The sequence below is a fragment of the Panthera uncia genome (assembly GCF_023721935.1).
Source record: "Panthera uncia isolate 11264 chromosome E2 unlocalized genomic scaffold, Puncia_PCG_1.0 HiC_scaffold_20, whole genome shotgun sequence".
NCBI classification, from domain to species: domain Eukaryota; kingdom Metazoa; phylum Chordata; class Mammalia; order Carnivora; family Felidae; genus Panthera; species Panthera uncia.
In genome coordinates, this window is record NW_026057589.1 from 19,524,936 (window position 1) to 19,549,273 (window position 24,338).

The 24,338-nt window shown below is 42.9% G+C and overlaps 1 protein-coding gene across 2 annotated transcripts in view; it reads left to right on the forward strand.

Annotated features, from left to right (window-relative positions):
• HSD17B2 (hydroxysteroid 17-beta dehydrogenase 2) overlaps window positions 1-24,338 on the forward strand; it is a 90,872-nt gene that overhangs the window by 546 nt on the left and 65,988 nt on the right. The gene's annotated exons all lie outside the window — the stretch shown is intronic.

Sequence of the window (24,338 nt, forward strand, 5' to 3'; positions counted from 1 at the left end):
TTTTCAAAGTAGGTTTCCAGATAAAATACTTGGCATGGAGTAAATGAAAGGGCATCCCCAAGTGTCTTTCACTACAGTGTTTTGGTTTGCTTTTTTCATGAGATGCTCTTGAAGGGGCCGGTGGTTAAGACGGACTGGGAAAGTGACATGTGCCTAAGCTGTGATTTCGCTCATTTCCCAGGCTAAATAGGCATCTGCAGACCAGCGGTGTTTCGTGTGTTTCGTTGTACACAGGAAAGTTCCATAGGTTTCTTCAGGCTGAAACGGAACGTTACTCTCAGATTAATGTTTGGCTGTGTTCTAGGCTCGGGCTCTTATTCCTTAGAATGTGCAAGAAACTTGCAATGTCAGCCTCTCCTTGCTCTTTGTTGTATTTTTTTTTAATGTCGAAGGGACTCTTACCTAGGATGAAATTTTGCGGTTTGCCTGGCTGCTGTCAAGAAACTCGTATCTCATCTGAGCCTTTTGTCTTCAAATCTGTCATTAGATGGCTAATGTTTCTTAATTGGATCAAGTTGGCAGTGTGTCCAGAAGGCAGTAGTTTGTTAGTTCAGCTGCCAGCTTTTTCTTTTCTTTTTTTTCTTTTGTGTTTCTTTTTCCACTGCAAGTGTGAGGCCAAATTAGATTCCTCTGTGCTGTAAAACTGGTTTGTTTGGTTGTGAAGTTAGAGCTCGGATGGGGCTTTAATTAGGATTACCCACCGATATCCTGACCCAGAAAGTCCTGCCAAGGTGAGGCATCCGCTGTGGAATCCCTTGCGGGGAGTTTATCACCTTGAGGCTGTGACCCGCTGGGATGAAGGCAAATTTGAGGTGTGCATGAAAGCCAATCAGGGACCTTCTCAATTTACTGAGAAATGGACTCAAAATGGTCCATTTTGCCTTTTACATGAACCCAGTAGTGAAATTCTCTCTTAAAATAAGATGTAAATTGGCACGTGTTGCAATTTTGGAGTGCTATGGAAAACAAGCTTCTTCAGTGGAAACAAACAAACAAAACAAACAAAAACCCCAAACAGATTGAAGGTAGAAAATACAGTTGGTCAATGGGACGTTTATCCACATGAATGTCTACTATCCCCTGGAATCATGCCTCTAGAAGACTGGATAGGTTTCCCACTCTTTCACTTGAATTTTCAGGGTCGGCTGGGCGAAAAGCTGTTATCATAGTCTAAAAGTCTCTGTTCTGTGTGTAGTGACAAGGACCCATGCTCTTCAGAATAATTCCAGGTTTGTATTTAGTGTACTTTCCCAGTTGTGTGAAAAAAGACAGAACCATTAAGCATGTTTAAAAAAAAACATAACAGTGATGTTGTGGTTGATGCTAATGGGACATGATCTCTTGGAAGTCTAAATATTCCTGGAAAATCCATTTCAGGAAGCAGGACTCCTCAGGCTGATAAATAAAAATATTAAACCTTAGGGACTCTGGCAAACTTCAAGGTAACTGATAAAACAGGAATTTTCTGTTGCTTATTTATCTTATCAATGTTCTTTATCCTCTGCTTTCGAAGATGTAGGCATACAGAAATGTACAAGATACACATCCAAGTCAGTTAGCCTACATCAGCCATTGAAATGTCCTGACTTGTGTTTCATTGCGTGTAAAATGACTGATTCAATTAGGAACTCAAGCCCAGTGACTAATCTCTCCGTGAAATGCTTAGCAATTAGAAAGCTTAGAATTAAGAATGGAGCTATGTCCATTTAAGGGTGACTGAAATGTCCCCTTAAGAATTCTTTGTCCTTCTCATGAGGAATGCCATAGATTCAGTATAATTCGAGAGAAGGTTTCAAGACCTTTGTACTAAGTGGAGAAATGTAAAATGAATTCGTCTAGTAAGACCACAGCTCAGTAACAAATAAGTCACCATGACTTGAAAGAATCTTTGTTTCGGGTTGGCTTATGTTACACATCCATGCACATTTTAGTGTGGTGGGGAGGGGGAGGAAGGAATGTGGCAGTGTGTATCAAAAGCCACACATTTTGTTTCTTTATCTGATAATTCAAGATTTAGAAACTTCTCTTGAAGAAATAATCGGAAATATGGTAAAAGGGTAGGCGCCAAACAAAACGGCATATTCACAAAGTTTACAATCATGAAATATCAAGGGCAGCAATAAGAATGGTGACAGGTTACGGTCCATCCTCCGGGTGTTACAATGGACGAGCATTAAAGATGATGGGGCGCCCGGGTGGCACAGTCAGTTGAGCGTCCGACTTCAGCTCAGGTCATGATCTCACCGTTTGTGAGTTTGAGCCCCGCGTCACGCTCTGTGCTGACAGCTCGGAGCCTGGAGCCTGCTTCGGATTCTGTGTCTCCCTCTTTCTCTACCCCTCCCCTGCTCATGCTCTGTCTCTCTCTCTCTCTCTCTCTCTCTCTCAAAAATGAATAAACTTTAAAAAAAAATTAAAAAAAATGATGAAAACCACAGGACTGTGTCACAGAATGGAAAACCAGGTTAACGGGAGACCCAGGGGATCCAGGTGTTTGAATAAATCTGTACCCACGGCACAGGGGTAGGAAAACACTGGAAGGAAATTGTGAATGGCTGCATTTGAACACTTGGATTTGTTTTCCCCCTAGAATTCCTCCAATGCAGTTATATTCCTCATATAATGAAAACATTTTAAGAAGAGAGCACGTTAAAAGGCTGAAGTCTGTTTTAGGATATTATGGGCCCAGAGATAGGAAAATTACAAGGAGAAGTTCAAATAAGTAACTTTTTTCTTTGAGTCCCTCATTTCATTTTGCTAAGACATTCAAACGTCTTTTGTTTCAGAGACATATAATTATAGTAAGAAGAAATAAGCAAGCACAGAGCTTTTGAAATGTCATGTTTGTCTTCAAGGCATCTGAAGCTGCAGTGGCCACTCAATTTTTTAAATGGCGGTGAAATTCGTGAGGAGCGGGCCCATAACGACTGCAACAGCATCTCAGGCATAATATAGTGGGGAAAATGTTGAAGTCCGATGGGCTTGGATTCGAATCCAGCATTTAGCTTGCCTTAGGCTGTGTTCTCCAGAAGCAGGGCTTGAGATGAGGATCTATGTGAAAGGGATTTATTGGGAGCGTTTCCAAGGAACGTTGGTCCTGGGGTCTGGAAAATGGACGGGGAAGGGGAAGAAGCCAGGCTGTCCCCATTGGGGGCCAGGGAACTGTAGTCCCAATGCCCTCACACCTGTCAGTCATTAGTTAAGGATTGTCACCCCCGCCTCCGAGGTGGGGAGGAGGGTAGGCTTAAATTCCCACCACTTGTGGCTTTCCGGGGCCACCCACAGGCAAAGTGAGCTCTAGTATCTGGGGGCAACATGTTGCCTGCTGACAGTGAAGTGATCCATGGATTAGAGCTAACAAAAATGGCCAAGGGATCTAGAGTAGTGTGACATTACCTGTTACATACTTCTTAGTAGCTGTGTGACCGTTGGTATCCATCTTTGGGCTTTTGAACTTCTGTTTTCTCCTCTGTAGACTGGAAATGACCATATATAGACACACACACACACACACACACACACACACACACACACTTATAGATGGCATTAGTGGAGGAGAGAGAGGAAGAAGGAAAGGGGGAGGAGAAAAAAGATGGAGGTGATTTTGTGTATCAGGTGGTGAGGGGAAAGGTTTAAGTGTGGGGTTAGGTAGAACAAAGAGACAACAAAAAGAAAAAAGGAAAAGGCTGACAATGAAATGGAGAGAAGAAACATTCATTTGTTTATTCAACAACATGAACTGAGTGTTCACTATGTGTTGTATATCGTCCAGAAGCAATGGGGGAAGAAAAATAAAGACCATGCAATTGTTATGTTGCCAAGTGATGGGATCAAAGTTCTCAGTTTCCCTTGACTTTTGACTCACATTCCCTGGATTCCTCCTCCTCCTCCTCCTGTGAGGTGGTGCCTTATCCTTGTCAGCCCACTCTTTGAACTTGGTAGAAATGCAAAGGTAACTTTGGTTTTCTGCCCTCAGGCCTTTCATCCTGGCCCCTCCAGTCTCGCCCACTTACCTCCATTCAGTATCTACTGTGTGCAGGGAACACACCCAGAGGGCTTGGCAGTCTGATGGGAGAGATGTGGCCATACCTAACCTTGGCTGTGCAATGGGACAGGGAAATGTCTCTGGGAGGATTCCCGAGTGCCTGGAGCCCAGGGGTGGGCGCAGCTCCTATGTCAGGAGGCTGGGGAAAGCTTGACAACAGACGGACATCAATAGGGATTAAAAAGTAGCTTTCCAGAGGGAAAACAGGAAGGTTTTCCAGGCCAATTGGTTAAGCAGTTACTATAGAACACAACTAGCACTTGTTAAAACTTGTTGAGTTGGATAATTTTTAATTGGAATTTTCAAAACAGCGCACAATGGGGATGGAATGAAGGGCTGGAAGAAGGATCTGTTTTATGTAGAGGTCCTTATTTTATGCTCCAAACAAAGGGTCCTAGGTGGGTAGTGACCCCTTCTGGGACTTCCTAATTAGTCCAATTAAGGTTCTAAAATGGAATACAGTCAGTATCCCCTTGGGCTTTGGGCTTCTTTGGATTTAACATTAGATTACTAAAATGGACAAACATTGACAGTGGAACATGGGATTAAAAAATGGCATCTCTGTGCTCAGAGCTTCATATTTTATATTTGAACTCAAATAACTCAAATAACTTACATCTTGCAAATAAGGACACTATGTGTCCAAAGTCACCATGACACTAAGTAGCAGAGGTAGGCTAAAACCAGATCAGACCCACCTGAACCAAAAAGCATGCTCTTAACCACTATCATGACCAGTGTTATTAACTAGCCATGGTGTCCTGGGTATAAAATGTGTTCATTCAATCAGAAAGTAAATGTTGCAGATGCATTTTGCACACAAGATTCTGCTTGATGCAGAACTTGGCAGTTGAGTGTGGACGCAAGAGATGCCGAGGACAGAAGATACAATGAAGGTGCCACGGAGAGGGAGAGGGATGTTTGAAAAGGGTGATGATTTGAGAGATGCCACATGGTGAATTTGACTTCAGCTTTGATTTTGAGGGCAGTGAGGGGGCAGTGCAGATGAAAAGCCACTGGCAGTTGGAAATGAAAAACTAGTCCTTAGTTGGGGTTAGAGAAGGAGACTGGGGAACATGAACCATATAGCTATGGTTAATGCTGCAAGGGAAGAGGTCCCTGAGGTATATAGTAAGGAGTCAGTACAGTCAGCAGTGAGCCTATAATCCAGCCAGTCTACCGAATTTTTTAAAACGAGCACACACCCAGTTTTATCATTCAGTTTAAACCTTATGAGCCCTCTACAGAGAAGCATAAAAAGGTATTGCTAACTCAGGTAATGTTGTAAAAGTTGGAATGGTGATTTTATTGGCATTCTAAACTAAAAAATATTTTTTTAATTAAAAAGTTTTTTAATGTTTCATTTATTTTTGAGTGACAGAATCCACGGTGGGCTCCAGGCTCAGGGATGTCAGTACGGAGCCCGACGTGGGGCTTGGACCTGTGAACTGTGAGATCATGACCTGAGCCTGAGTTGGACGCTTAACCCACTGAGCCACCCAGGGGCCCCTTGTTAGGCATTCCAGATGGCTTGTTTTGATTGACGGAATAAAAGTCTGTGCCCCCCACCCCCCAACGTATTGTAAGCTGTTTGAAGGCAGGAACCAGGTGTCTCTTATGACCATGTCCTTCTTTTCAGTCTCTGAGAACATTACTAGAACCAATACAATGTCAACCAGTGAATGAGCCATCAGTGAACAAACCAATCTGGTGTAATGCACTCCCCCTTTTGTGGTCATTGGCCAGATACAATGGCATTGTCCCAATCTGCCCACTTGCTTAGGCACTTCTTTTTGCTAGGGTCACCTGTGTAGAAAGGACAGAGTGACATGGCTGAGCTCTGGAGGACCCATTGTTCGGCAGTGACTTAATGGTTTGCTCAGGACAGGGCTTTGTGATGACTTGGTTCAGAGCATGCTCCTGTTTAGCTAGGATGTGGCACAGACAGAACATCCTCTGGCCCTGACTGGGCTCTTGAAACTGCTCTCCCCAGGGTCCCTGGTGTCCCAGTCACGAGAACGTGTTCTCCTCTAATCCTTTCCCCCTTCCTAACTTCTCTGGTTCCTGCCTTCCCGCCGACTCTGTCTGTCCTACCTCCTTCCCATTTCTATAGGTGCTTTTTTCCCCTTATTGATGATTTCTTCGTAAATTCGTCTTCCTTGGCTTAGTCCCTAGATGCCAGCTGTCCCAGATTCCCAGATTCCCTACATTCCCCATTAGGATCCCTTTACACCTCACACTTTCCAGCAGTCTCCATGAATGGCTCCCGTGCCACCTGTATTTGGGCAATGATCAGTCTCTGTGTCCTTCCCAGACTTGGTTCCTGCACTCTGCAGCTCATACCCACTCCTTCCTCAGTATCTCCTCCTGGGTGTCCAAGAGCCCACCTGTCCCCGAATGCACTCGCAAACTATCCCTGAAATCCTGCCATCAGCCCAGCACTCCCTAATCTGTTGATGGTGCAATCACCACCCACCCATCTGCCCAAGTCAGAGAAGTCACAGCCACCTTTGAATCGTCCCATCAATCCACCCAAATCAGAAATAGGACTCATAACTGAGTCTCCTTGACTCTTTCTTTTCTTGCATCACCTCATCCAATGAGTCTTTTCTTCATCACTCAGTGACCTTTCACTGCCTTTGAATTTCTCCCTTCCTTACCATTCTACTGCCTCTCCCTGTGTTCAAAGCTTCTCAAGTGGGCTCTTAAACAGCATCTCTGTTGTTATCCCTGCCCCTCTTTTCTCTATCCTCATCCTGCAGCCAGAATCATGCCTTTCTAGAATACAAAGCTAACCAGTCCATGCTTCCCTGTTAAAATCTGTCTATTTCACTATAAAGTCCAAATTTCTTGTGTGCAAAGGTTCTTGACGATGGAGGTCATATCATATGCTACCTCTCTACTCCCCAAGTTCCAAGGCAAGTTCTGGATACCTATTAGCGATTCTAAAAGTTGTAAGCTATCCAAGCACTGTACAAAAAAAAAAAAAAAAAAAAGTACATTTAAGATAGGTCAAGAATTGCCAGGGAGGTAAAACCTGAGGTTTTCAGAGGATTCCAGGTACAAACAAGTTCTTATCTGAAAAAAATGATCAAAGATTATCTTTGTCTACACCCTCAAGGCCATAGCTGCCTTGTCCATTTGTTTATGTCAGTATCTAGACCTTAATTACTCTGCAGATTTCGGAATCCTCTGTTTATGCTCCTAAAGATGAAAACTTTGTAGGTGGCATTCCTTTGCCCCATGATCCAACTTCTTGACTTCGGGGTTTGATGCTAGGCTCTGAGAGTCAGGAATTAGGTTAGATCATAGGGTGTCCATATGTATGTGTGAGGACATGGTGTGGGAAAAATTTCTGAGGCAAGGCCAGAGGCATCAGGTTAACGGGTAGATGGTTCAGATAGTTCTGTTACACTGAGCCCGACAGAGATAAGCGGAGGACCTGGAATGAAAGAAATCAGTAAATCCAGGTCCCAAAGAAGACAAGATGGGAGCAAAGTAAGCAGAGAGCAATGATGGAGTGGACGGGGGGAACATGTCCAGGTTGAATGATCCAGGGACCCCTGGGACTTTCATCCCAGCCACCATCGTCGTCACAAAGTGGCATCTCCTCTTTAACACAGGATTCACTACATGCAATACTCTGGTGCTCTCTGACTCCCTCACATCATGAGATTCTTCCTCTGTGCTCAGAAACCCCAACTCCCATTGACTTTGTGCCATAAACAGAACATTGGAAAGATAGGTATCCACTGGAAAACAATTCTAAAATTCAAGAAGAGAAGCCATTAGGAACCTTGTGTTGAATTCCCTTTGTGTGCAAAGGACTCAAGGTCCTGGGCCAGAGGCATGTTAATTTGAGTCAGTGCCCAACATTGTCTTAGACTGAATAGAAAGAACCCAAATTCTACTTTTATGGGTCAGAGACTCTGATAGATCAGTTGAAACACTGGAAAAAGACTGGGTTTCATTGAATTCTATTCTAAAGACTTATGTCTACTAAAGTCCTGAGGCCTACAGAGTCAAAGCAAACCTGGGCATCATGAAGAAAGTGATTAGAAGCAAAACCAAACTTATGTTTCTTTCTTAAAACAGAGCCATAACATATGGGCACCTACAGGTCTGGTCACTGTCATTCGGGGTGGCAAGTAGGGTGCAGTGGTTAAGACTACACACTCAAGACCATGACTGATCTGGCTATCAACTCATACCTTGCCACTAACTAGCTTTCTGAACTAAGGTAAGTGAGTTGACCTCTCTGAACTTCAGTTTCCTTATCTGTAAAACAGAACTAATCATAAGACTGATCTCACTGGGATTATTGCCAGGATGGAATGAAACAACACACATAAAGGACCATTTGTAGGTGGTGATTGGCACTGAGCCAAACAGGGCAGCCTCAGGGTGCTGATCAGATAGTCAGAGGATAAGGTTGCTAAAAGAGCCCCCCAACTCTGGAAAGAGAAGAAAGAGAGTGCGCATGATTGCAACAGGCCCTGGAATATGAGATAGGAATTCACTTCCTTAGAATCCTCCCTTCCAACACCCACACCTTTTCGCACTTACAGTTTGAGAGAAGTTGTAGAATGAGCCACAGGAAGCGTGTGTCCACACACAGATAGTAAACCAGTAAGTCATCTTAGGGGGACATCGTTATAGGACAACAGTGTAGTGGGTAGGGTTCCACTGCATCCTGTTGCCCAGGCAGGGTTTGGTCACATGCAAGGGGTCTCCCGTACCCCACTCCACTCATTACAGGTCAGTTGTGATTCTGGGGAGGCGGGGGGAGAGGGGGGAAGGGGGAAAAACCTCCTGCTCTGCCACTGTGAGGTTTACACAACCAATCATCTCCCAGTGCTCTTTTCAGGATCATCCCTTTCATCCAGTGAGGTTGTTTGAATAGTCCCAGTGATGGAAAGCCCACTACATTTTCAGGAAAACCATTCCACTCTTATACAATGCTAATAGTTATAAATATCTTCCTTCTAATGAGCCAAAATATGCTTCCTTGGAACATCCATCAATGCACTTAGTTCTGTCCTTTGAAGTCATGCAATCTAATTAAAACACTCTTTTGCATGATAGCTCTTGAAAAATGTGGAGACTGTATCATATCATAGCCAAATCTGCTTTGAACTAAATCTCATTCCTTTTACCATTCCTCCCATGACTGGGTTTCCAGAACTTTCATTATTCTCCTCAGCCTTCTCTGGACCACTTCCAATTTGTTGACATTCCTTTGAGATGTTGACTCAGACTTCACATCATGTACCATCTTGGTCTCTGGGCAACAAACCAGATGGGAGCTAATGAGGGGAAGTGAAATCAGAATAAGGTTCTTCATCAGATGTTATTGCTTTGTTTAGCAGGGTCGGTCGGTAACAACCCCTTTTCCCAGCTGAATTCCGAAATGATTGGGCTAGGGGAGCAAGGCAGGTAGAGATGGAGACATTGGCTCTATTCCTGAAAAAAAAAAAGCATTGGAAAAGTGTCTTGGATGTGTGATGCTCCATGCCCACTCAAGGCAGAGATGAAAAGTCTTAAACCTCGCCCACAGGGTAGGAAGTGGATTAGACAGCTTTGCCAGCAGAGCTCAATATTATAGACATTTTGCCAGCCAGAAGGTCATGAGGAAGAGTGGAATGTTTCCATGTGACACCCTAGCCTCTGGAGTTCTCTCCTCTACTTCTCAGTCCTGATTGTTCTGAAGTGGTGAGTTTGCGAATTGCTCTGCATTGTCCTTTTGGCTCCTTGGCTAGAGAGAGAAGAGATCTTTGCATTGACTGATACATTCTTGTCCCGTTCTGTCAAACTCAGCAGATAATTTGCTCTACCTCTGCAGGGGAGAAGAGAGCAGGAGACAGGGGCCAGGAGTATCACACTGCTAGACATCTCTCCATATTGAAGGAAGTATAGGAAGTGGAGAAGTGTTCCCCCTAAGTTTAGGCTCTGGAAACCAGCTCTCTGTATGGAGGATGCTGTTTCAAAACTGCAATTTGTGTGACAGAGGTCCAGGGAGGTTTGACTGCAAACTTAAATGGAGTCAATGGTCAGCTATTTGCCCACAACTTCCTCCCCCCAATGCCTCCGCCTTCCCCCAACAAAAATACATATACAAAGCTTCACTCTTAAGATGCACAATATCTTTTTTTAACATTTATTTATTTTTGAGAAAGAGAGAGAGAGAATGCGCAGGGGAGGGGCACAGTGAGAGACAGAGGATCCAAAGTGGGCTTTGCACTGTCATCAGAGAGCCTGATGTAGGGCTCAAACTCATGGACTGTGAGATGATGACCTGAGCCGAAGTCGGACGCTTAACCGACTGAGCCACCCAGGTGCCCCAAGATGCACAATATCTAAATGAGAGTATTAGACCATTCACTGGATCTGGGCCCTTGAATAAGCTGCTTCACTTCTCTGTGGCAAATTTTCCTCATTTATAAAATATGAATCATGATTGGTACCTCTTCTCAGGATTAAATAAGATTATGATATATATATGCTGCATGGCACATAGTAGATGCTTCATGGAACATAATGACTTTTCCCTTTTCCTCATCTTGTCCTGTCTAATAATCCTCTTGGTAAGAAGACAAACAAAATAAGAGTTTGGTAGTTTTGCCTTCTGTACCATTCATGAATGCCACCTCCCTGGCCTTGTTCAATGGTGCCCTACTCCTTTGTTCATTTGTGTTATGACCACTTGTTGACTGGCTAGTCCTCTTTTTGTGGTTAACTGGCTCCTGCAGACCTGTCTAATCTGGGGTTTTGCCTACAGATGCTTTTCTTACAGGTGAGTAGGGCTTCTCTTGTATTGAGACCCTTGGTTCTGTGTCATGTCTACCTGGGGTTCTTGCCCTGCTAAGCTCTGGCTTCATCTGAGAGTTCCCTATGTGACCACTTTGGCCTCTTGAATTTTCTCCCTTGATTTTTCTCAGCCTTGACCCTTCCTCTGAGTTGTCTTTTCAGTTTTTCTATTGGATAGAGAGCCTTTTGAGGGCATTGGGTTATGAAGATCTTGCGTCGGGCAAAATGTTCGGCAGCCACATGTTCTTCTGAGTCTCCATCCATGTATGAGACATGGTGGGGATTGCGGTGCTGAAAGTGATAAGGGTGTGTGACCCACCTGAGCTGTGGAGGGAGACACAGCTGCTTGTTTTCACAGTTCATGCTTCAATAACTGCTTGTTGATTGTCTATTGCATACACTTGATTTATATATTTGGGTTCTTTCAAGTCAGGGCATAAACATTTACAACTGTTAGTTCTTCTTGATGGATAGACCCCTTAATTATGATATAATGCCCTTCTTCATCTCTTGTTATAGTCTTTGGTTTAAAATCTCATTTGATATAAGTATGGCTGCTCCAGCTTTCTTTTGACATCTAGTAGCATGATAGATGGTTCTCCATCCCCTCACTTTCAATCTGCAGGGGTTCTCAGGTCTAACATGAGTCTCTTATAGACAGCATATAGATGGATCTTGGTTTTCTATCCATTCTGATACCCTATGTCTTTTAATAGGGGCATTTAGTCCATTTACATTCAGAGTGATTATTGAAAGATACGGATTTAGGGTCATTGTGTTATCTGTAGGTTTCATTCTTTCTCGTGCTTGTGGTGATGTCTCTGGTCCCTTGCAGGGTTCCACTCACAGAGTCCCCCTTAGGATCTCCTGCAGGGCTGGTTTAGTGGTCATGAACTCCTTGACTTTTTGTTTGTCTGGGAAAACCCTTATCTCTCCTTCTATTCTGAATGACAGCTTTGCTGGATAAGGGATTCTTGGCTGCAGATTTTTCCTATTCAGTACATAGACTATTTCTTGCCTGACAACTTTCAGTGGACAGGTCTGTTACTACCTTTATGTGTCTCCCTTGTAGGTTAAGACCTGTTTGTCCCTAGCTGCTTTCAGAATTCTCTCTTTACCTTTGTATTTTGCCAGTTTCACTATGATATGTCATGGTGTTGGCCTGTTTGTGTTGACTGTGAAGGGAGTTCTCTGTGCCTCCTGGTATTGGCACACTTGAGATACAATGGGCAGTAAGGACAGACAAGGTCTCTGCTCTCATGAAGCTTAATTCTAGCAGAGGAAGACATAAAACAAACAAACTAATAACTAGATAAGGTAACATCAGCACGGCAAGACTTTGATGGCATGGGTAATTATTCTACTGGGCTACTAAGAGCTACCTTTTATTAGGGGCTCCTAATGCCAGGCACCGTGACTAGTATTTCTGTGCCTAATTTCATTTAATTCTCAAAAACACCATATAAGGTCATTTTTTTTTAAATATGAAAAGCTTTAAGTATTCAAAAAGTAGTAGGAATATTGACAACATGCCCAATATGCGTATTCTAGAACAACCATAATCAAGGGATGGATGAGATAATTTCTGTTACTATCTATCCTATTACTGTTACCAATCACATTTAGAGATGAAGAAATCGAGGCTTTTGAGGGATCACATAACTAAAGTCTATACCATAAAATAAGTCAGCAGCAGTGCTAGAATTCAAATGCAGGCTATTCTATTCCTATTGTAATTCAAGGGATGACACAAGCAGTGAAGGCAAGGGGTGACAGGTATGCCCCCTGAGGGAAAGGGGCCATGACTGCCAAATATTTCAGACATGCGAAGCTGCCCCAAGTATCTTTGGCTTCCACATTCAGACCCAGGGTCCTGCAGTAAAGCTGTCTTTCAGCAAGAAAAAGAGGACTCTATCTCCCAGAGAGGCTTGCCTTGGCAGCTCCAGAGAACCCTAAGAACTGAACAACCAGGAACTTCCCCAGGGCTTCTCTCTAGTAGCAAGGCTATTATGTCTCCACTGAGAAGCCATTAGTGCCCTATGCAAAATGCCTTCTCATTGCTCTTGGAGTCAGTCAGTCATTGTTTTCCAAATATTCCCAGGTGTGCCCTGGGGCTGTCACTTGGCTACCTCTAGGTTATTACTTCAAACTTACCTTGTGTGTTGTTGAGTTTTATGTTTTTGGTCGTGTAGGAAGGGGATGAGAATCCATTCATTCATTATTTCATGAATAATTCCTGAGCACTCTGTGTTAGGTAGTGGGAATACAGAGGCAAACAGCACACATTCATTACATTGAATAAACTTCCAGTGTAGTGGGGGAGACAGAAAGAAACCAGGATGTCACAAGGCAGTACGACATGTAAGAGTTCAGAGAAGTAGCAGAGTGAGAGGACAGAAGTCCACCCAAGAGTCTACAGCAGAGGCCATGGGTTTGGAGAACAATCAGTGAGTTATAGGGACTTTATGGTGGAAGATTCAGAGGACTTGTTGGCTCCTTGGATCTAGGTAGAGAAGAAGAGACTTTCCCACCCCTAATGTTCATCCAAGCCCTCTTGTAGTTCCTTTTGACCATCTTTCTGGCAAGATGGACTGTGAACTCCATGAAGGCAGCAATACATAAAGCATGGTGCTCACAACAGCCTCAAGGAATGAATTCATGAACCAATGAATGTAGAGAATAATTCCGAGGGTCTGAGAATGATTCTTACAACTAAGAGAAACAATGGCTTTTGAGACACTGAGGGGGAAGATGCTGACTTTGAAGAAAAGATAAAGCCTTTTGTTGGAGACGTGGTAAACTTGAGATGCCAAGGTTGTATCCAGGCAGAGATGTCCGAGAGAAAGAAGGTTAAAATCCAAGAAGGAACTCACGACTGGAGATACAACTAGGTTAGCCTTCCACATAGGTGAGATAAATTAAGATCTGGAAGCTAAAATGACCCATGAGAGAAAAGTATAGATAGAGATTAGGACAGGGAGCTGGGCAGTGGAGTCTACCCAAATCTACAGGATAGGAGGTGGGAGGTAGACCTGCAATGTTGTAGGGTTCCAAGGAAAAGAAAGTTTCCAAGAGAAAGAGTTATAAACGACATTCAATATGGAGGAGACTGTAAGAGATGACAAGATATCTCTGGATTCAATGCCCTAGGAAGTACTAATTGAAAAGAATCGTTTCAGTAAAGGGTATGAGAAGGAGCCCCAGTGCAAGGACAATGAGGAGACGGTGTTAGTGGGCAACTGTGGAGTTTTGAGAACACTGGTGGGAAAAGCAAGGAGCAGGATGGGAGATTAGCTCTAAGGAACAGTAAAATCAAAAGAAGAAATTTGGTTTCAACCTTCTGCATTTTGCTGTCCAGTTCTCCCAGCACCATTTGTTAAAGAGACTGTCTTTTTTCCATTGGATATTCTTTCTTGCTTTGTCAAAGATTAGTTGGCCATACTTTTGTGGGTCTAGTTCTGGGGTTTCTATTCTATCCCATTGGTCTATGTGTCTGTTTTTGTGCCAATACCATTCTGTCTTGATGATTACAGTTTTGTAGTAGAGGCTAAAGTCTGGGATTGTGATGCCTCCTGCTTTGGTCTTCTTCAAAATTACTTTGGCTATTCGGGGACTTTTGTGGTTCCATATGAATTTTAGGATTGCTTGTTCTAGCTTCAAGAAGAATGCTGGTGCAATTTTAATTGGGATTGCATTGAATGTGTAGATAGCTTTGGGTAGTATTGACATTTTGACAATATTTCTTCTTCCAATCCATGAGCATGGAATGTTTTTCCATTTCTTTATATCTTCTTCAATTTCCTTCATAAGCTTTCTACAGTTTTCAGCAGCTCAGATCTTTTACATCTTTGGTTAGATTTATTCCTAGGTATTTTATGCTTCTTGGTGCAGTTGTGAATGGGATCAGTTTATTTGTCTTTCTGTTGCTTCATTATTAGTGTATAAGAATGCAACTGATTTTTGTACATTGATTTTGTATCCCGCAACTTTGCTGAATTCATGTGTCAGTTCTAGCAGACTTTTGGTGGAGTCTATCGGATTTTCCACATATAATATCATGTCATCTGCAAAAAGTGAAAGCTTGACTTCATCTTTGCCAATTTTGATGCCTTTGATTTCCTTTTGTTGTCTGATTGCTGATGCTAGCACTTCCAACACTATGTTAAACAACAGCGATGAGAGTGGACATCCCTGTCGTGTTCCTGATCTCAGGGAAAAAGCTCCCAGTTTTTCCCCATTGAGGATGATGTTAGCTGTGGGCTTTTCATAAATGGCTTTTATGATCTTTAAGTATGTTCCTTCTATCCCGACTTTCTCGAGGGTTTTTATTAAGAAAGGATGCTGAATTTTGTCAAATGCTTTTTCTGCATCGATTGACAGGATCATATGGTTCTTATCTTTTCTTTTAGTAATGTGACGTATCACGTTGATTGATTTGCGAATGTTGAACCAGCCCTGCATCCCAGGGATGAATCCCACTTGATCATGGTGAATAATTCTTTTTATATGCTGTTGAGTTCGATTTGCTAGTATTTTATTGAGAATTTTTGCATCCATATTCATCAGGGATATTGGCCTGTAGTTCTCTTTTTTCACTGGGTCTCTGTCTGGTTTAGGAATCAAAGTCATACTGGCTTCATAGAATGAGTCTGGAAGTTTTCCTTCCTTTCTATTTTTTGGAATAGCTTGAGAAGGATAGGTATTATCTCTGCTTTAAACGTCTGGTAGAACTCTCCTGGGAAGCCATCTGGTCCTGGACTCTTATTTGTTGGGAGATTTTTGATAACTGGTTCAATTTCTTCTCTGGTTATGGGTCTGTTCAAGCTTTCTGTTTCCTCCTGATTGAGTTTTGGAAGTGTGTGGGTGTTTAGGAATTTGTCCATTTCTTCCAGGTTGTCCAGTTTGTTGGCATATAGTTTTTCATAGTATTCCCTGATAATTGCTTGTATTTCTGAGGGATTGGTTGTAATAATTCCATTTTCATTCATGATTTTATCTATTTGGGTCATCTCCCTTTTATTTTTGAGAAGCATGGCTAGAGGTTTATTAATTTTGTTTATTTTTTCAAAAAACCAACTCTTGGTTTCATTGATCTGCTCTACAGTTTTTTTTAGATTCTATATTGTTTATTTCTGCTCTGATCTTTATTCGTTCTCTTCTGCTGGGTTTAGGGTGTCTTTGTTGTTCTGCTTCTATTTCCTTTAGGTGTTCTGTTAGATTTTGTATTTGGGATTTTTCTTGTTTCTTGAGATAGGCCTGGAATGCAATCTATTTTCCTCTCAGGACTGCCTTCGCTGCATCCCAAAGCATTTGGATTGTTGTATTTTCATTTTCGTTTGTTTCCATATATTTTTTAATTTCTTCTCTAATTGCCTGGATGACCCATTCATTCTTTAGTAGGGTGTTCTTTAACCTCTTTTGGAGGTTTTCCAGACTTTTTTCTGTGGTTGATTTCAAGCTTCATAGCATTGTGGTCTGAAAGTATGCATGGTATGATCTCAATTCTTGTATATTTATGAAGGGCTGTTTTGTGACCCAGTATGTGATCTATCTTGGAGAATGTTCCATGTGCACTTGAGAAGAGAGTATATTCTGTTGCTTTGGGATGCAGAGTTCTAAATATATCTGTCAAGTCCATCTGATCCAATATATCATTCAGGGTCCTTGTTTCTTTATTGACCGTGTGTCTAGATAATCTATCCATTGTTGTAAGTGGGGTGTTAAAGTCCCCTGCAATGACCACATTCTTATGAATAAGGTTGCTTATGTTTGTGAGTAATTGTTTGGAGGGTGGGTGATGGGTATTGAGGAGGGCACCTGTTGGGATGAGCACTGGGTGTTGTATGGAAACCAATCTGACAATAAATTTCATATATTGAAAAAAAAAAAAGAAATTTGGGGGATGGAGAAAATTGGGGGAGTGATTTTGGAGGACCCAAAGGAAGACCTCAGTGAAGAAGACAACGACAGTACCAAAAGGATTGTGGCAGTCGACAAAGTTAGGAGGCTGTTGTCCAAGGAATAAAGAAAAAGTAAAAGCCATGAGTATCTCAACTTTTGTTCTGGTTAGTTTACAAGACTAATATGTAAAACGATTGGTTAAAAAGGCAATTTACTTACATAGCAAATCTTCATAGTTTTTAATGCCTGTTACAGTTATAGGGTAGTTATGCGAAGAAAGTGAACTAAGGCATGCCAAATACTTAACATGGCACCTGGCTACATATAGTACATACCCGGTGAATGCTTCTTAGGAAAACAGAGGAGACAAAACACAATAAAGTAATCAGAGAAAGCATCAGAGTGGAAATAATACCAACTATTTTGCAGGCTGGAGCAGCTCATCTCCATGTTGGGCTGCTATCTCTCTATCCATAACAAGTTAAATTAGATCTCTCCTATCGATGCCGTTTTCATCAGTTTCATCAACCTTTAGGAGTGTTTGTTTAATATCTTCTTCCTCCCAAAGCAGTAGTTTTCGACTGGGAGAAATTTTGCTTCCTAGGGGACATTTTAGTGTTGTCTGAAGAGATTTTTGTTGCCTTAACTCAGAGGCATGGGAACATGCTATTGGCATCTAGTGGGTAGAAGCCAGGGATTAGAGTGCACAGGTCAGCCCACCGCAGAGAACTGTTTGATCTCAGATGCCAATACTGCTGAGTTGAAACACTCTGCCCTATAGATCAGGGGCCATATCATTCTCATAAATCATGGGATCCCAAATGCCAACTACGAGCAAGTTTCATGATGGACACCCAATAATAATAAAAGGAAACAGGGTCTGAACTGGAGCTTACAGAATAGACCAGGTCGGAATGTATTTTCTTCTGCTTTGAGTGCATAGTGGTAGATGGTACATGAAGTTATTTGGAAAGAAAGTTCACAAAGGAGACTGTAAATATTCTAACCCCAAAGGGAAAGAAGAGATAAACAGCCTCGGGGCTTCACCAGGAGACTGACATTGCTGTAAACAAGAGAGGCACAGAACAAAAGGTCTGGAACCGCAGGTAACACAAGAACACCCAAGACTATGAGCAGTTCATTGTTTTGACAGATAGAATTCAGTCAACCACTGAAGCAGCAGAGATAGAATTTTAAATAGACACAAAATAGAGAGCATTTCTTTGGTAACGCACAAAGGTGAGACTCTTCAACCCACCATGGGCTGCCGTGCACACAGAGAAGGCTCCACCTTGGGAGTCTGGTGAATACCAACCATCACGGTGCATTAGAATCACCTTGAAAGCACCCTGATGTGGGGCACCTCGGTGGCTCAGTCAGTTGAGCGTCAGACTTCAGCTTGGGTCACAATCTTACAGTCCATGAGTTTGAGGCCCACATCGTTGGGCTCTGTGCTGACAGCTCACAGCCTGAAACCTGCTTCAGATTCTGTGTCTCCCTCTCTCTCTGCCTCTCTCTCTCTCTTAAAAATAAATAAACATTAAAAATAAATAAGGCATCCTGATGTTTGGGAACCAGCTCCCAGAGCTCAGGTTTACTTGATCTAAGATGTGTGTCTTGAGCACTGATGTTTTTTCGAGCGTCCCCATCCCTGGTGAAGCTAAAGTATAGCTCTACGTTGAGAACGAACTACAGCTCAAAGCCTTATATAAGCAATTCCTTCAACACCTTATGTATCTAATTCCACTGAGGGTCTCAGAATTTACGTGTCTGAAACTGAGCTCTTGATTTGGGTCCCCTCCTACTTCGTGTTGCTGGTGAGCCGCACCACCCAGCACCCCGCTGAGACCAGAATCTCTGAGAGTCACTGTTAATCCCTGTTTCTCCCCCTTCTATCTCCAAATCCAATTCATTCCTGGCACTGTCACTGGCATTTTCAGAAGGCATCTTGACAGAGCCAGTGCTCTCCTTTTCCATGGTCTCTGCGCCAAAGCTGCTGTCGTTTCTTCCTGGGATTCCATTCTTGTCCCTCCAATCCATTCTCTGAGAGGTAGCCAGAGAGCCCCTCTCTTATTTAAGACCCACCAAAGGCTTTCCACTGTAGGGAATACAAGCCCAAACTTCTGCCCAAGACCGGAAGCCCTGCATGATCTGGCCTCTCTCATACCACCCCTCTCTCCTGTACTCATCAGCTTGAAACATCAAGCTTTTCCTGGCATTATAGCCTTTGCTGTTTATTTCACCTGGAATGCTTGGGTCGGGAGCCACTTTACAGGGCTGGCTTCTTTCTTTTCATGTGTTAGCCTAAATCAGTCTCAGTCTTGGAACCATACGCATTTTAGGCCAAAGAATTCTTTTTTTGCTGGGACTGTCCCGTGTATTGTAGAATGTTTAGAAGCATACATGGCCTCTACTCACTAGATGCTGGTAGCATCTCACTCCTCAGTTGTGACAACCAAAAATGTCTCCAGACGTTGTCAGGTGTCCCATGGGAACAAAATCATTGGCTAGTTGAAACACTACTGGTTTAAATATTACCTTCTTCTTCTACTATTTTTAAATGTTTATTTATTTTGAGAGAGAGAGAAAGAGAGAGAGAGAGAGTGCTCAAGAGTAGGGAAGAGGCAAAAAGAGAGAGAGAGAGAGGGAGAGAGAGAGAGAATCCCAAGCAGGATCTGCACTGTCAGTGCAGAGCTCACCTTGGGGCCTAATTCCACAAATCCTGAGATCATGACCTGATTCGAAATCAAGACTCAGATATCTAATCGAATGAACCACCCAGGTGCCCTTAAATGTTATCTTCTTGAGGAGGTGTTCCCTGGCGTCCAGGCTTTAAGCCTCCAGTTGGTATTCTCAATCTCCATATCTTATTTATACTTTTATAACATTTTGCTCATCTTGAAATTAAATATACACTTATTTATCTAGTAAGTGTCTAGTAACTATCTCATCCAATGACCTCTGTAGAGTATAACCAGGAGTCAAGGTGTATCCAATGCTTTAATGACAGAACCATGGCTAGTCTGCAGAGACAATTCTTATGGGGCTTCTCCTTTATGACCAATCCCAAGTCCCTCCTTGGTGGGTCATGGTGCTGGAGAAGCCGAGGCTCTCGTGTTGTAGGTCCATGCTCAGGTGGGAATTCTGGATTCTTGGAGAAAACTAGGAAGCTAGGCCAACGTCTTCTTACCTCTCTGTTTCCTCCTTTTCCAGGCTTTGGCCAGAAAAGGTAATCTTCATGTCTTCAAAATGGTTCTAGCAAAGAGCTCTCATGAGTAGAGTTGACAATGAGTTCCAGCTTACTGAAAGCATTAGTTCTCGCAGGAGGCACCCCTGTGAGGTATCCTATCTGCTCAGAAACCCCCTAGGCGAGGCTAGCCCTAGGGTGTCCACGTCCCTTGGAACTGACTCTTTCCACTTCCATCAGGCAAAGCTGGGCTGTGAATCTAGGTCTTGTCTATCCCTCTATTTTCATCCTTAAAATCCATATTTCAGGGGAAAAGCATCCTTTCCCCCAGCCTGGGCAGGATTGGGCTGTCCACCCCCAAAAGAAACCCATAACCATTAGCAGATTACCCTATTCTTTTTTTTTTTAGCAGATTACCCTATTCTTAAAATGTTAGTAATTCAGCCAACCTGACTTCTCAACCTCCCCTGACATACTGTTCCCCATTCCCACTCTACCTTGCCTCTTTGGGGAAATCTTTCTTTTTCCTTCCACACTGGTGTCTTTAGCAGGAAGGGAATACTATATGGCAGTGCTGTCCAATAGGAACATAATGCAAGCCACAGACCATATGTGGTAGAGAAGGGGTAGTATCCTCTACAATGTCCTAGGGCTGCTGTAACAAAGGAGCACAAGCAAAGAACAGTGGGTTTAATTGTTTTATAGTTCTGAAGCCAGAAGTCCAAAATCAAGGTGTCAGCAGGGCTTCTTTCTATCTGAAGCCTCTAGAAGAGGATACTTCCTTGTCTCTTCCACCAGTTTCTAGTGGCCCCCAGTGATTTCTGGCTTGTGTTAACATCACCCCAATCTCTGCTTCCGTCTTCCTATGGCCACCTTCCCTTCAGGTCTACATCCAGATTTCCCTCTTCTTATAAGAACACCAGTCATATTGAATTAAGGGTTCACCTGACTTCACTATGACCTCATCTTAGCAAATTCCATCTGTAACTACCCCATGCTCAAATAAGGTCACATTTTGAGGCAGTGGAGAATACGACTTCAACATATCTTTTGTGGGGGGAACACAATTAACTTATAACATCTCCCAAACCAAAGCAGGGTTGCATTTCCAGAAGAAGAGATGATGGAAAGGGAGTTGTGCTGGTTGTGGGTCAATCCATACCGCACCCTCCATTCCCCATTCATCTTCTGCTCTCAGCTCTCAATCCTGGAGGATGACTCCAGCTAATGGAGAGCATGGGAAAGAGGCTGTAGGAAGGGAGAAGTGTGAACTCAGATTACTCCCTCTGGCACCTCCCTGCAGAGTCACTGTTGGGCTGCCCAACTCCCTTGCCTGAAGGTCACTGTTTACCTTTTTTAGATGCCAGTAACTCCCCTTCCAGTAATCCCCCCCTTGTTCCTTTAGGCCTAGGAAAGGATATCCTAACTTTTTATGTGCCCAGGTGTACTCTAACCTTTCCCACACCCTTTACTGAATATTCTTGCAATCACCCAATTTGCCATTTCTTGGCTCTAGGGTGATTGCAAGACTGACTGACGCACCAGGAAAAAGAGCAGATGTCTACTACATTTCTAAGAATGTTCATTCTACTGCACCTTCCTCATTAAAGATACTTTACTAAATGACAGGTCTTGGTCATGACTTCTGGTTCTCAGTGTTCCTTTAGCAGGAACAGTTCCTTTAGTGCTGCATTGTCATAACTCTTTAATTAAAGGTTCTTTCTAAGAACTTGTTTTCCTAACAGCAGAGGTACAGAAGTCAATGGAAGGAGTTCATAAAGCTCCATGCAGATCAGGGAGTTAGTGTACCTGGACTGTAGGGAAAAGAAGCCAAACCAAAAAGTATTAACAGCAGGGGCAATTTGGAAAAGGCACACATTCCCCCGGCTGAGATGAATACACCCCTTGTGTGGCATTGACAGAGGAGTTAAGAGGTCACTGAAATCATTACCATTTTTCATTCTCCTGAGTTAAAGAAAACAATGACAGAGACTGCCAAGTAAGACAATTACCAGCATAACCAATAAGAAGTTTACCAGGATTGGGAAATTCTGCATTGCCAGCCATGAACTCTGAGCTCCCCACTAGACGTAAGCTCCTTGAAGGCAGGGACTGGGTCCATGTTGGTCACCATTCCATCCCTAGTACCAAGCCAAATGCAGGATAGAGAGAAACTGAGTGAATTAGTAAGTGAGGCACTTTGGTTGGGGCTGGCTTCTGAAGATGTTCTAAATCAACTCTGAGACTGTGTGTAGAGAATTCTCTCCCATGTGTGTTGTTGCCCCTGGAGAGGAAGCTTCACCTCAGGTTGCTGCTAGATATGGAGAGTGCTAGGGGCGCCTGGGTGGCTCAGCCGGTTAAGCGTCCGACTTCGGCTCAGGTCATGATCTCGCAGTTCGTGAGTTCGAGCCCCGCATCGGGCTCTGTGCTGACAGCTCAGAGCCTGGAGCCTGCTTCACATTCTGTGTCTCCCTCTCTCTCTGCCCCTTCCCTGCTCATGCTGTGTCTCTCTCTGTCTCAAAAATAAATAAACATTAAAAAAAATAGATATGGAGAGTGCTTAATGGGCAGAGTACACAAGGGAGGTTCTAACCTAGAACACATAACTATAGATAGAAGTTTGCATTTTGATTTAAACAGCTGTTCCTAATACCCAAAGTGACTCAGGTATCATTGCAAGTCACTTTGTCCCATTAGTCTCCAAATATCATCTGCTTGAGTCCCTATCACACATGCTATGAGAGGCTCATTGGTGCCCTCACAACATGTTTGCAAATTCCCAAGCTCATTTTCCTTCAAGTCATTTCTGACTGATTTTTAGTAAAGGTGATTTCTGGTTCCTTCCCTACTTTCAGCCAAAACATGTACATGTAAGAGCCCTTTTTCCCTACTTACTCTACACACACACACACACACACATACACACACACACTACGTACAGGTCAGCTGAAAGTAGTAAGCTTTCCAGAAAATTCAAGGGTCTTCTGTTACATCAGATTCTGTAGGTATTACACTGCCCTATTCTTTCCTGTATCTTAATTTTATTGAGCTGTAATTCACATACCATGAAATTCACCCTTTAAAATGTACAATCCAGTAGTTTTTAGTGTATTCATAAGGTAATGCAACCATCAACAGTATCTAATTCCAAATTTTCATCACCCCCAAAAGAAACCTATAACCATTAGCAGATTACCCTATTCTTAAAATGTCAGTAATTCGGCCAATCTGACTTTCAACCTCCCCTGATATACTGTTCCCCATTCCCAGTCTACATTGCCTCTTTGGGGAAATCTTTCTTTTTTCCTTCCACACTGGTGTCTTTAGTGGGGAGGGAATACTATATGGCAGTGCTGTCCAATAGGACCATAATGCAAGCCACAGGAGTTATTTTTTTTAACTTTTTTTATGTTTATTTCTGAGACAGAGAGAGACAGAGCATGAGTGGGGGAAGGGCAGAGAGAGGGGGAAACACAGAATCAGAAGCAGTCTCCAGGCTCTCGAACTCACAAGCTATGAGATCATGACCTGAGCTGAAGTCGGACGCTCAACCGACTGAGCCACCCAGGTGCCCCAAGCCACAGAAGTTATTTAAAATTTTCTAGTAGTCACATTTTAAAAAGTAAAAAAGGTAAAATTACTTTCAATTGTATATTTTATATAACACAATCTATCCAAAATATTATATTTCAACACATAATCAGTATACAAGTTCATAATGGGGTATTTTTCACTGTACTAAATTTTTGATGATTTGTTTGTATGTTGCTTCCTTATGGAAGTCTTCCACAATCCGCCTCTTCCCTGCCACCTTGATTATTCATCATGACACTTGTTTCCCTTTGCATAGTTCCTTTAGTACCATTTACCACAATTCATGATTTTCTTTTTTACATCATGCACATACTACTGTCTGTATCCCACACTAGACTGCAAATTTTTGAGGATGATGCTATAGACTGAATTGTGATTCCCCCCCCAAATTCATATGTTGAAGCCCTAACCCCCAATGAGGTGGTATTTGGAGGTGGGGCCTTTGGGAGGTAATTAGGTTTAGATGAGATCATAAAGGCAAGGCCTTGATGATAGGATCAATATCCTTATTAGAAGAAATACCAGAGGGTTCTCTCTCTCTCTCTCTCTCTCCATCTCTCTGCCATACAAGGATGTTGTGAGGCCAGCAAGATAGCTCTTACCAGAATGTTTCCAAGCTGGCACGCTGGTCTCTAATTTCTGGCTTCAAGAACTGTGGGAGAATGCATTTCTGTTGTTTAAGCCACCCAATCTTATGGCAGGATAGCCATAAGATGCAGATTATCTCATAGCTGTGGTTTAGGCAATAAATGCTAAAGCTCAGTTCTCTTATCGGTGAAATAGGGATAAACAAATTGACCCTAGAAG